General features: G+C 47.2%; 1 protein-coding gene across 5 annotated transcripts in view; it reads left to right on the top strand.

Annotated features, from left to right (window-relative positions):
• PDZD2 (PDZ domain containing 2) overlaps positions 1-14,363 on the top strand; it is an 877,375-nt gene that overhangs the window by 628,734 nt on the left and 234,278 nt on the right. The window lies entirely within an intron of this gene.

Below are 14,363 nucleotides of genomic sequence, written 5' to 3'. Positions count from 1 at the left end.
TGAGAATGTAAACTAAAAGATGCTCTTTCTAAAGGGACATTCTGAGAAAGGTGGAAATGATGGAGTTTTGATGTCAGAAAATGTTTGTTCTGACTAAAGAAATGTTCCTCTTACTGGGAACTTAAGTTTCTTCAGGAGATAGTCTTCGAGAAGGGTAGCCAACCAGGACATTCACAAGAGGAAAGCAGCTAGGGATCCTTGCCCTGGTCACTGCTCTCCTACTAGCCTATTTAATCAGAAAGCAGGCATTGGATGGCCATTGAAGGATAGGACAGCCACTAAATGGTGCCAAATATGGTCTTTTTTTCTGCTTAAGAGGTTGGGACCAGCAAAATCTTATTGGCCCAGGCTTCGGGAAAGCGTCGGACAGACTTTCTGCCAGAACTGCTGTACCACAAACTATAAATTAACCAGTAAGCGGGATATTCTTGGCAGTTGCAGCCTGGACATCGACTACAGACAGCATTTCCTGTAAACATATGTTAGGTATTCACGTCATTCAGGACTTCCATTCCCTGGAGTTAAAGCTCTGATTGATGGATTTAGTGGCATGGTTGCTGAGTGGGATCACAGAGCTTTAGTTGTTAACTTTCCAGACACTCAGGGAAGCCTGTAAGGTGGATGTAGAAATACTATCTGCCAATAGCTGGAGAGATGCATTACTGGCACCGAATGAAATTACTATCTCAGCTGGCTATTCAGGGATGTAACACAGGCCCTCTACTCCCTGAGGCACAGGGGGGCCCCACCCCTTATGGGGGTTCCCATTCAGCCCAAAGGCAATGAATATTTGCAAGATATTGGAGACGATGCAGATATTGGAGACCATTATCACATTGTGTGAGGATAGGTGGATACTGTTCTGTGTTACACCACTGTGGCTATTGACGGACACAGAAGACCTATCAAGGTAGGATGTACTAATCAGATGAAGGCTATGTAGGTTAGCTCACTTCAATGCCTGCACTATCAGGCTAGACAGGAAGACACTATACCCGCAGTATGGGGGATGCATAGTGGTTCAGGGCTTCTGGGTAAGGGTGACCCAAGTTCTTTCTGAGCTGATTAGATTAAGATTCACTCTGAACCCAACACACACCATTTAAGGTACCTTGAAAATACAAGATACACTGAAATGTTTATCAGCTTGGTGCTTTCTTTAGTCAAAAGGCACCATGCAAGGGAGCAGTGAGTGACACATTGCGAAGGTATGGACTTGTGTGGATAAGTCCATTGGCAGTAGTGCAGGACATGTACAACGATCTGGGGGCTTTGGACAGTGCACTTTAACCTAAACATGTCACTGTGAACTAATATTGAGTTGGGTAGCTAAAAAGATTTTCTTGCTTGAGGTTCAGGTGGGATACTGCACTGAAGTTGTTTTTTGCAGTGCCTGGAAAGACAACCATGCATATTTGCTTTTATTTGTTCACTACTTCTCCTCTAGATACTATATCAAAATGCCAAATAAGGTTGTTAGTAGGAAAACTGAAGTGTATTTTCAAGACCTTACTTAATGGTGAGCGAAACAGTCAATTACACTTAGAGCACAAATACTTTGACATGCTAGGCAATTTTTGACAGAGGGATAGGCCTTTATATAGTGAAAGTTCAGATGTTCAAGTGCAAGCCCCTCTGAGCAGTGAACTTTGCTTTCTTATCAGGGAGTGTATAAGAAAAAAGATTGAGGATAAGGAGCATTAACAAAAAGAGCAAAGGAAGCATAAAGATTTAGGTAGAACAACATGATCAGATAGATGATATGACTAAGAGGCAGACAAATTTACGTATGGTTAGATGAACATAAAGATGATTGAAAGGGAGGGATGGATGATTAGATTCAGATGGACAAACTAAATGCCTCTGTGAACAGAATGATGGATAAACAGATAGCTGAACATATGTACATCAGATGGGAGAATTGATGAATTGATAAATTAACATGATAAATGATGGACTGATAGGCTGACATGGATGGACAGATGCATGAATAGAAGGACAGAGGAATGAATGGGTGGATGTATGTACGGGTGATTAAACAAATGGAGGGATGAACATATGGATGGACACCTTCAGGATCAGTAAGCAAGTCATTCCACCTTTGTAGCCTTTCCCATGGGAAGAAGGAGCCCCGAAAGAGTCACACTGTTCAAGTGTTTGATGCGCAGGCATACTTTAACAACTTTTAATTCTGTTAACTTTTCTCCCCTAGCAGAGGCCTGGACTAGCTTGATACAGGATGACTGTATCCACTGCCACCATTCTTGCTGAATGGGCTCAGTTCCCACCTGACCCGGGGTTTTGGATGAGTCCCCCTACACTGCAAAAAGGCCTAGAGGGGTTGGAATGGATGTTAGCTACTGAGTAACCACTTCCACTGCTGATGTAACAAACTGCCTCAGTTTGCTTTGCCAATCTTTTTTGCAGATGGCTGCTGAGTGAGTGTGGAAACACTACAGCCATCTTAAAGCAATTTTTCTTGTTATGGATGGCTCTCACTGAAGCCACAACCATAAACACCAGACTCTAAATCTAGTTATACACTGCTATGACATAGTAACAGTGAGTAACAAATGTGGTTACCCTCTGTTGGGTCATTCTTACCCAGAAACCATTAAACACTGTGCATCCCTCACACTGCGAGTATAATGTCCAACCTATTCAGTCAGCCAGTTAAAGCTTTGCTCGTGTTGTCTATTTTACATCCTCAGAACCCCTTGGTGAAGAACATGCCTGTTATTCACTGTTATCCATCTGTAATTCTTTATCTGCTTCCTAAAAAGCCATTAGCAGATTTTCACCGTGCATGCTCACCATCTTGTAATGTTTTTTCATAAAGCAGCATGTTCAGCAGCCATTGCTGAATGATTTTTTTTAATCTAGATTGCCGCGTGATGTAAATAGCTTTGACAGTGCTTATGAGTAAATCAACAAGCACTGGCAAAGACAAGAGCACTGGCAGCATTAGATGGTGCAGAGGCAACTTTCTGCATGGGGCACAGAGACAGCGAGTAGAGGGCAAGGTGAACGGAGACAGAGGTTACTAGAGGGACTTACTTAAAGCCCAGTCCTATTACAAAAGTCAATATAAATTATAATTCTAAAACTATGTAACCTTCCATGAAATGCCATGTTCTTAAGAACAGCCCAACCAACTCATTAAAAATGCCAATAACTAATGGTTGTTGGGTGGTGACCCAAAGTCCACACTCTGTACCCAAGGGTAGGTCGCTCCCCCTGCCGCTGCAGCTCCTCCAGGTTCCTGAGTTCCTGAGACCCACCCCACAGTAAGTACCCCCCACCTCCCAGCCCCTCGTTCTGCCCCGCGCTACTCACCCTCTCTCCTGCTCCTGCTTCTTTTCCTCTTTCCTTCTTCTCTGTTCTTCCTCCTCGCTCCTCGTCTGTATTCTTCTTCTGTACTCCTCTTCTCCCCGTCTTCTCTCCTCTTCTCTTCTTCCTCATCTTCTGCTGTGGTATTCTGCACCCTGTTTCTTCGTTTTTTGTATCTCCCTCCGTGTTCTTCTGTGTTCTTCTGTGTTCCTCTGTGTTCCTCTGTGTTCCTCTGTGTTCTTCTGTCTTCCTCTGTCTTCTTCTGTCTTCCTCTGTCTTCTTCTGTCTTCCTCGGTGTTCTTCTGTCTCCCTCTATGTTCTTCTGTATTCTTCTCTGTTCTTCTGTATTCTTCTCTGTTCTTCTGTCTTCCTCTGTCTTCTTCTGTCTTCCTCTGTGTTCTTCTGTACTCCTCTCTGTTCTTCTGTGTGTCTTCTGCTCTTCCGGTCTTCTGCTCTTCCGGTCTTCTGCTCTTCCGGTCTTCTGCTCTTCCGGTCTTCTGCTCTTCCGGTCTTCAGTCCTTCCGGTCTTCTGCTCTTCTGTTCTTCTTTTCTTCTGTTCTTCTTTTCTTCTGTTCTTCTTTTCTTCTTGTCTTCTTGTCTTCTGCCTTCGGCTCTTCTGCCTCCTCCGTCCTCTTCTCCCCGCGCCTGCCCTCCTGCTCCTGCCTCATCCCCCTCCCCCACTCGCATCCCCCCCTCTATCTCCCCTATCTAACCCGTTCACTTTCTACCTCCCTCACTCCTCCTATCTACCTATCTCTCCATCTCTCTATCCCACTATCCAACTCCCTCACTCTCCACCTCCTCCTATCTTCCTATCTCTCTATCTTTTTCCCTATCTATCGATTTCTCTATCTATCTTTTCTCTCTACCTATTTCTCTATCTCTCCCCCCCTCCCGCCACCCCCTCTATTACCTATCTTCCTATCCCCTCACTCTACCTCTCACCCTCACCCACCTCTACAACCCCCCCTCCCCTATCTTCACAACCCTACACCTATCTTTCTCCCTAATCTCCTAAACCTCCTAACACTCTCCCCCCTCCACCCTTAAACCCCCCTCCCCCAGCTCTTCTCACTCTACCTGTCCCCCCCCCTCCCTCGCGCTTTCCCGCCGCGACCTCCTGCACGCCCCCGCCCCCCAGCTCCCATTCGCCCCCAGCTGACCCCTCCCCCCCCTCGTACCTCATATGGTGGCCGCTGCGCGACTGCGCCGCCGGCGCGCCAGAGGCAAGCCCATCTGCGCCCGTCCGCGCCTGGCCCGCGCCCAGCGCCATGACCCCTGGTCCCCAGCACTCCCAAGCCCCGATGATCCGCTATGACCCCACCACCCTCCATGCCCTCAACCCAGGACGCTCCAACACCTGCTTCCAAGCTCTCCCCAAACGCACCCATGGACCCTTCGCCTGCAACTCCTGCAAACGCATCTTCCACCACGCAACAACTACGACCACAAGCCCACGCACCATCAACCACCTCAAGTGCATCCTAGTCAACGCTCGCTCCGTTCACAAACACGCCGTTGAACTCTGGGACCTCCTAGACTCCACAGCACCGGACGTCGCCTTCATCACGGAGACCTGGATGAACGCCTCCTCTGCTCCAGACATCGCCACCGCCATCCCCGAAGGCTACAAGATCTCCAGGAAAGACCGCACCAACCAAGTAGGAGGAGGCATCGCCATCGTCTTCAAAGACTCCATCAGCGTCACCACCTCCACTGAACACTCCCCTCTTGCCGCTGAACACCTGCATTTTCAGATTCGCACCGACCCGAGGACCACCCTCCGAGGATCCCTCGTCTACCGTCCTCCCGGACCTCGCGCCCCTTTCAGCGACACCATCGCCGACTTCATCTCCCCGCACGCCCTCGCCTCACCGGACTACATCCTCCTAGGCGACCTCAACTTCCATCTGGAACAAAACAACGACCCCAACACCACCACCCTGCTCGACAACCTCGCCAACCTCGGCCTCAAACAACTGGTGAACACTGCCACCCACATCGCCGGACACACACTCGACCCTATCTTCTCCGCCAGCAAACACGTCTTCTTCAGCCACGCCTCCGCCCTTCATTGGACCGACCACAGCTGCGTCCACTTCACATTCCGACGCGAGACCCGCCACCTCCGCACTCAACCCATCCCTCGCCGACAGTGGAACAAGATCCCTGAAGAGCAACTCTTCGCCGCACTCGCGGCCAACCAACCCAACCTCACAAACTGGATCTCCAACTGCGCAGACAACCTTTCTCCCCTCAAACGCTCGCAGCGACAGAACACCACCAAGAAACCCCTCTGGTTCTCTGACACCCTCAAAGAATCAAAGAAAACTTGTCGCGCACTTGAGAAAGCCTGGCGCAAGGACCGCACCGCTGACAACATGACCGCCCTCAAGAACGCTACCCGCAAACACCACCACCTGATCCGCACTGCCAAAAGGAATTTTTTCACCGACAGACTGGACAAAAACAGCCACAACAGCAGAGAACTCTTCAGCATCGTCAAGGAGTTCTCCAACCCCAGGGCCAACGCCAACGCCGTCACGCCCTCACAGGATCTATGCGAATCCCTCGCCACTTTCTTCCATCGCAAGATCAGCGACCTCCACGACAGCTTCGGACACCAGACCCAACCTAACACCACCGAACCCACATCCCCGACCATCACCCTCAACAACTGGACCCACATCAGCACGGAAGAAACCAAATCCATCATGAACTCTATCCACTCCGGCGCCCCTTCGGACCCCTGCCCGCACTTCATCTTTAACAAAGCCGACAACATCATCGCCCCGCACCTCCAGACCGTCATCAACTCTTCTTTTTCTTCTGCTACTTTCCCCGAATGCTGGAAACACGCCGAAGTCAACGCCCTACTAAAGAAACCTACGGCTGACCCGAGCGACCTGAAAAACTTCCGCCCCATCTCCCTTCTGCCTTTCCCAGCCAAAGTAATAGAGAAGACCGTCAACAAACAGCTGACCACCTTCCTGGAAGACAACAACCTGCTCGACCCCTCACAGACCGGATTCCGAACCAACCACAGCACTGAAACCGCCCTCATCTCAGTCACAGACGACATCAGAACCCTGATGGACAACGGTGAAACAGTCGCCCTCATTCTTCTCGACCTCTCGGCTGCCTTTGACACCGTCTGTCACCGCACCCTAATCACCCGCCTCCGCTCCACCGGGATCCAAGACCAGGCCCTGGACTGGATCGCCTCCTTCCTCGTAAACCGCTCCCAAAGAGTCTACCTCCCTCCGTTTCGCTCAGAACCCACTGAGATCATCTGCGGCGTACCTCAAGGCTCATCACTCAGCCCGACACTCTTCAATGTCTACATGAGCCCCCTCGCTAACATCGTACGCAAGCACGACATCATCATCACCTCCTACGCCGACGACACCCAACTTATACTCTCCCTCACCAAGGACCCCGCCAGCGCCAAGACCAACCTACAAGAAGGTATGAAGGACGTCGCAGATTGGATGAGGCTCAGCCTCCTAAAGCTGAACTCTGAAAAAACTGAAGTCCTCATCCTCGGCAACACCTCGTCCGCCTGGGACGACTCCTGGTGGCCCACGGCCCTCGGCACCGCACCGACCCCCGCAGACCACGCCCGCAACCTCGGCTTCATCTTGGACCCCCTTCTCACCATGACCAAGCAAGTCAACGCCGTGTCCTCTGCCTGCTTCCTCACCCTCCGCATGCTCCGCAAGATCTTCCGCTGGATCCCCGCCGACACCAGAAAAACCGTGACCCACGCCCTCGTCACGAGCCGCCTGGACTACGGCAACACCCTCTACGCTGGGACCACCGCCAAACTCCAAAATCGCCTGCAACGCATTCAAAACGCCTCAGCCCGTCTCATCCTCGACGTACCCCGTAACAGCCACATCTCCGCACACCTGAGACACCTGCATTGGCTCCCAGTCAGCAAAAGGATCACCTTCCGACTTCTCACCCACGCACACAAAGCCCTCCACGACAAGGGACCGGAATACCTCAACAGACGGCTCAACTTCTACGTCCCCACCCGCCCCCTCCGCTCCTCTGGCCTCGCACTCGCCGGCGTCCCTCGCATCCGACGCTCCACGGCGGGTGGGAGATCTTTCTCCTTCCTGGCGGCCAAGACCTGGAACTCCCTCCCCACCAGCCTCAGGACCACCCAGGACCACTCCGCTTTCCGGAGACTCCTAAAGACCTGGCTGTTCGAGCAGCGATAACCACCCCCTTTGTCCCTAGCGCCGTGAGACCCGCACGGGTGAGTAGCGCGCTTTAGAAATGCTAATGATATAGATATAAAATGTGTGTGTTGTATGGATGTTGTAATGTACTGGTAACAGCTGTCTGTAGGCAAGACATAAACAAGCATTTGCAATGTACTGGGTCTCGCATTTGCTCGATTTAGAGCCATTAGTGTTGTAAATTCCTAACTGGACTTTTCTTGCTACATAAATAAAAAATGAAAAGTAAAACATATGCAAGCTGGCTCAAAGAGCCACGGTTGCCATGAGCATAAATGTGAAGGAGAGACACAAAAAGAAAAAGAAGTTTGCTCTCAGTCAAACGTATCGGCAATCATGCAATTATCGACGTAACAGGGGCAGCCTGCAAAGCAGTAACAAAACCGTATTGTTGAAAGGCAAGTCCACGAACGAGTGAAAGTGATGGGCGTGGCTAAAAGCCCACAATACTTACAGCAGGTCAAAGCACTTGCTCGTTCGACCTAAAAAGGAAAGAGTGGCTCTAAAGACTGCAGTTAAGCATGTTGTGGGATGATACAATAATTGAGCCCTCCTCCCATAGTGCGAGGCAGCTGTATGTTAGGTTACACTGCATCCATAATGAAAACTTCCCCAGCTACTCTGCATGCCTATGGCTACACTACTCTTTTTCAGCATACTACAGGTAACATTTTAATTTGCACATTATAAGGTGTAAACTATCTCTAAACTTTAAAGTGACCTTGGAATTCCATGATCTTATTGAAGCACTCGGCCAGTGACCTCATGCCTCTTTATTATCGCAGAACTCCTTGGTGACTTGTAATATCCATGCAGGTTACAGTTTGGGGTACCTAACCCCATCTATTATTGTGGCAGTTTCAATTATTACTATGAACGGTAAACTTTTTAATCCTCTGGTAAAACTTTGCCTTTCAGCTCCACTTTATCATCTTTGCAATTTTGTTAATGTGGCTTTGTTTACTGCAGCCATTAATGTTTGATATAACAGATGCAGAAACATCTGTTTGAAGATTAAGTTTGTACTTTCTCAGCATCTAGCTTTTCTTATCCGGTCTCATTTGTATAGATCTGCTAGCCCCCCCCCCCCCCCCCCCCCCCCGCCTTCGTTTCCATGTAGCTGCAAACATGCTTTTGACTGGGCAGTGCTCACTTTACATCCTTACTAATGCTGTGTTTGTCATGTCAGAACTTTACATCCTTACGCATGATGTGTTTGTCATGTCAAAAAAAAAAAGAAATAGTGCTAGGTAACTTGCCAGGAGGCCGCTGCAGCTTTTACCACCCATTGCCCCTGGCATTGCTACCAAGGGTAGTACCAACACAACTACTAGCCATCAGACTCCTAAATGCTTGACATTTCACTCTATTCCAGCCCTCAAAGCTACGAGGATGGCTTGGGCTGCGGGTATAAATCATGTTAAATGTTCATTGAATTAATAAACAGCTGTTATTGTGCTCATCTCTAAATTAAACAAATAGCCCCACTGTGTGGCAGACTCATAGGTGCCGAGGTTGACAATTAATTGTTGGTGCTGAGCACTGGAGACTTCCAGCTCGAATTAAACACTGCCAAATACATATATTTGCTCACCTTATGCTTCCATGACTGCTTCCAGTCTGCATTTTGTGAGGCTTTCTGGAAAGCAAGCAGTCTAAGATACAACCCCTGATCTCTTGTCACTAGACAACCGGGGACGGACAATAACATTCACATTTACAGTTTCACGGATTATAACAATTATGATAACGATTTCACAGAGTATTGCTTAAATTAAAAGTGCAGAGTCACTTCACATGACATATTTTCAATCCAGATATCGTCTAAATAGGAACCTAAAAGTGAAGGTATCATGTCAGTATATCATTATGATCATTTTAAATAATCTAGTGTCTATTAATTAGTAAAATAAATAAGTAAATAAAAAATAAGTTCACGGACGCATGATTTGTCGTAGAACCCCACTTACGAATTCCTTGCTTACCCAGTGGCAAGTATACTTAGTCTGCATTCCCTCTCTTGCTTCTTTCTGTCACTCTTAAAGGTTCTTTTTCCTCTCTGTGTTATCCCTTTATCACAATGTTCTTATCTTTTGCTTCCTCCTTTCTCTGTGGCCTGCTTTTCGCGCTCTAGTGCTTTGCAGTGTTCCCTAGGTGGTAGGGATTTGAGGAAAGAATTCAGATGTAAATTTGCCAATCCTCCTTACTGAGGAATCTAGCAAACCAGGAAATGTGCTACTGGTGGTTTGTAATTTTCACGAGACAAAATCGGGGTAGGAGAAGAGGACTTCCTCTGTGCGTCTTTGAGGATTTATGGGGGCTTAATAGGACTTTGAATAGTTGGGTGCACTCTGTGTTGAGATGCATGTAAATAACCATGCCAATTACGAAGAAAAATTAGGGTTATAATTTCATTGATTCATAGAGTGTTAATATTGCCTAGATCAGTACTTTCATTCAGTTCTGCACAGAAGCAACAGGTGAGACGTCCTATGTCGTACCTGGAGTCTCACTCCGGAATCAGCCAGTATTGAGGAATCACAGCCCTTCTCCCCAAATAAGGATTGGAAACAATGAGGCATGAAGCAGCAAGGAAAATGGGTCAGGTATACTTCTGCAGAAGCTTCAAGTGGGATTGCTTCTGTTGAAAGGGGAGATTGACAAAGTGCCAAGGGCACCAAGCAGTGACCTCAACACTAACGACAGTGGGACTCATAAAACCCTTGAGATCTGTGGGGTGTCTGTTTCTTCTGGGTGCCTCTACTTAAACTGCCCCAGAAGTGTTTGACCATTTTCTGATTGGATGTATTCTGTCTAATTCACTGAGGCCCCTTTCTCTCTGTACCCTTGGAAGCTCACCCACAGCTATGGTGCTCCAGCTGCCAAAGACCAGTTCTCCACATCTCGCATCTGACCTGTCTCTGGCCGTGACTAGGTGATTGTTTTTTACAGCTCGGCTGCACTGCCCTCCTACTTTGCCAGAATCCCCATGATCTTGCATGGATCCTGACATTGTTCTGGGTCCAAGTTTGATGATGAAAAATAAGTCCTGGTCCTGCTGGCTCTGTTCTTTCGGGAGGACTATATACTACTGGAGAAAGCCATGTCTTTGGGTATCAAAATGTTTTTAACAGCAAAAAAATCCCGTACATCTGTAACTTCTTCAGTCTTCCTCTGTTCCATGCCATATGGGAAAAATGTGCCATAAACAGTGGCAGCTCGCGGGAGGGAAAATGGGCGGAGTGGTGCGGTGCGTGGCGGGAGGAGGGGACAACAACAAAAAAAGTTTTTTTTAAACTTACCTTGTGCGCCATTCCGATCAGCTCTGCTCCTCTCCTATCCTCCACTGCAGGCATAGGCTCCCACCCTGCCCTGCGTCCAATCCTAACACTGCATTTATGCTTCTGGCAGCATGAAAGCAGCATTAGGATTGGACGGAGCGCCCAGCCATGGTGCTCCGGGGCAGAGTGGAAGTCTCTGCCTGCTGTCTCCAAACTGGCAATGCAGTGCCGGGTTGGAGAGAGCCTAGTGTGCATGTGTGTTTAGCTGACCTGAGACGGCCGGCCAAACATACATGTGCACTCCACCTCAGTCCCTGTCATCGCCCGTAGCCCCGCCCCTTTTACAAGAAAATGATAATAAAAGTAGTTTTAGTTTTCTTGTAAGAGTTTTGCAGCTGCTGCTGGCGGGGGCGACACTCCTCCTCCATATCGGAGGAGCCGCCCTCGGCCATAAGACAAATCTTGAAGCATGATCTACTGCCGCTTAGCAGTCTAATCAAGGATGACTGTCCAATGGAAAGCCTGAGTACGCCAGTGGTAACATAGTTCTACTATATATATTCCCTGAGGTTTGTTATGTTAATTTCTGTTGTGGCATCTCATTTGCCCGAAACATTAATTTTATCATTCATAAACTAAGTGCATGATTTTACAAAAAATATGTGTTGGTTGTAATCTGGGCTGCGTATCGTCCTGCCTTCATCCTGGATTCTGAATACTGGCAGCATTGTGAGTGGTACTGTAGCAATTCTGTGGTATATCACTTTTGCATTTGATTCCGGGCACAGAGAGCATCCTCTTTAAGCTGTGTTTCTAGCCAGCCAAGCCAGTTTTTATGCAACTATGGTCAGCTAATCTCTGATCCCTCTTTCACAAATTATCATGTGTCTTATAATGGACCAGTGTCCTAACTTCCCATGTGGTGTCCCAACCTATGCGTGGTCTTTCCTGTTTGCAGGTGCTCTCAATTTCATCCCTTGTTCTGTGGTACAGTGATCATGGTGTATCACAAAGATGTGTGCAAGTGAACAATGTGTTTGGCAATTTAAGACTAATTCCCCAAAGTGTGGTATCCCTTTCCATATTACAAACATTTCCAGCATTTTATTCATTTCGTTTATTTAGTTTCCATCAAAACTAAATTTCTTCTTGGTAAACAAACGCGGTGATATTTAGGCTAACAGTGGGTCAAGTGCCAGTGACTTAACGCCTCCACTATTACTTTTGAAATTGCACCTTAAAAGTCCTTTGAATTACTTTTTTCATTAGAAAGTTGTATCTTTTTTTTTATTCAGCTAAATTTTCTTATCTCTTGTATTATAATCTGTAATGCACCACTCATACACATAATCATGAAAAAAATATTAAACAATGCACTTTGAGGGGCTGTGGCCAGAATTGAGGACATCTGTGCACCTACTTGGTGCAACTATTACCACCACCACTGCCTAGATTCATATAGTGTCTTTCTACAGGCACTGATTGTTTAACAAAATGTAATCTCGAAGAAATTAACTAGTTCATGAGAGATTCAAAAGCTGTTTGAATCTGACAAATAAGGAAGAGGGTCTCACATCAAAACAGAGTGACCCAGGCTTTGGTAGTCTAGAAAGAGGCATTTTTACCTTCTGAGGGGCTCCGTTTGAAGTAATCACAGTAAGAACTCCTGTCCCTGACCAGTAGCCAATCTTTGCATTTCTGCATTTTTCCCTTGCCCTGAGGTTCTGCATTTTTCTTCTTAAGAAAAAATGTATTAGATCTCTGATGTAATGTGTCCCTGATTCCATCAGACTCAGACCTAGTGTACCACAAGGACACACTTGATATGCTCTAAAGGAAGGACCCCCCTTTGTTCTCCCACTCAGTAGTCTGTTGGGGGTAGTGCCCCTCTGGCTGCTTTGGCCAGGTCCTGGCTGATGGCAGGAATCACAGTTTTTTCAGGTGCGTTGTCTGCACACAGTGATGATACATAGTGGCCTGACCATTCTTAGTGAAGTCAAGTGACCTGGGGCGTATGTGAGCTTTTCGTGTTTGAATGTTGATCACAGTAAATGGTAATAAATATTGGTTATTCAGGATAATGATTGCAAACATCGGAGTGTTTTTGTAAAAAGAAATATTTGAGAGCACTTTTGGTGCAACTGTTCTTATGATTACTCTTAGATTATTGTAAACTCCATGTTATTGAATACATTAATGTGTACTAGATGGATGAGGTCTGTGCACATAAAGAACCACAGATACAGCCTATTCCCAGAGGGCTCCTTGCCCGAGGAAATGCCTGCACAGTGTACCTGCTTGGTGGTCCGTATCCAACGGGGCCCCACTGCTTGGGAGAAGACCAAGAGAACCCTCTGCCGTGATCCCCTATGATGAAGGAAATGCTCTGCTAACACATTTCATTAGCCTTTGGAATTTGTGAGATGCACTAACTCTTTTTAGCAGGAGGTTGGTACTCGACTGGCAAGGACTGAAAATATAAGATGGGGATCCCCTCTAAATTACAAAACAACGGCAAAGACTAGCATATACTCTGCTGTGATGCTTATAGAACATGGAGCAGTAGAAAATGGAGCAGAGTGCTGCCCATTTCATTAAGGCTAAGAAGAAGCCTGACATGCTGCTGATCTGCTCGACTACCTTTCTGCTGACTTAGCCTGACAGGAACCCCCAACCAGCCATCAATAGATGTGAACCTAGAAGAGACCATCCCCCAAAATAGACATGAGGCGAGCTTTATCAAGCCAACAACATCTAAAGGCATACTTGAGAGGAGTATTGACTCTGTAAAATTAATTTCTAACAACACCTACTATTTATTTTTTATCACTTGCCCTGCCCTTCATCCAGCAGACTGCCTTTTAGTTTACCTGTATATTAGCTCAATGGAGATACTGAAAAGGGCTTGAGAGGTTCCAGTGTGTGCCCTTGTATCACAAATATTCCCAATTGGCAGTTCTTACCTAGGCAGTCAGGCTTTGCCTAACAGCTGCAAAGATAAGGAGTTGAAACCTACATTTGATTTGCTCAAGGGAATAAACTCACAGACCTTCTACTTATGCTTCATGCTGGAGGCATTTTGATAAGTGGTGTTCTGCCTACGGTCTAGAATCTGATAAAGACATCTAGTTGCAGATTCCATCCCTTTGAATTTCCCCCAGGCATCTGACTCGATTGAGAGAATTTTAATGAGCAGTACCCCTGCGCTCTGTTACGTGGTGTCAATTGGCTCTGCATCAATCGTCAGCATTGTCCATGCAGGATATGACATCACGATTCCTATACAGGGGTCACCCCAGGGAGCTGACGTCAGTTCTTTTCTTTACAAGCCAGCTAGCACTGATCTGAAGAGAGCTACCCCTTAGACATTTTTTTGACTGTCCTTTTCTGACTTTTTGTTGAAGGTTTCCAAAATGTTTCAATTCCTGGAGGATTGAGGATGTACTTGAGGAAGATGTGGTTCCTGTCATCGGGTGATGTCTGTGACGGATCCACACCTCGT

The sequence above is a fragment of the Pleurodeles waltl genome, chromosome 1_1, assembly GCF_031143425.1.
Source record: "Pleurodeles waltl isolate 20211129_DDA chromosome 1_1, aPleWal1.hap1.20221129, whole genome shotgun sequence".
In the NCBI taxonomy this organism is placed as follows: Eukaryota; Metazoa; Chordata; class Amphibia; order Caudata; family Salamandridae; genus Pleurodeles; species Pleurodeles waltl.
The sequence above is the reverse complement of the archived record's forward strand: the minus strand, read 5'-3'. Positions and strand labels throughout refer to the sequence as shown.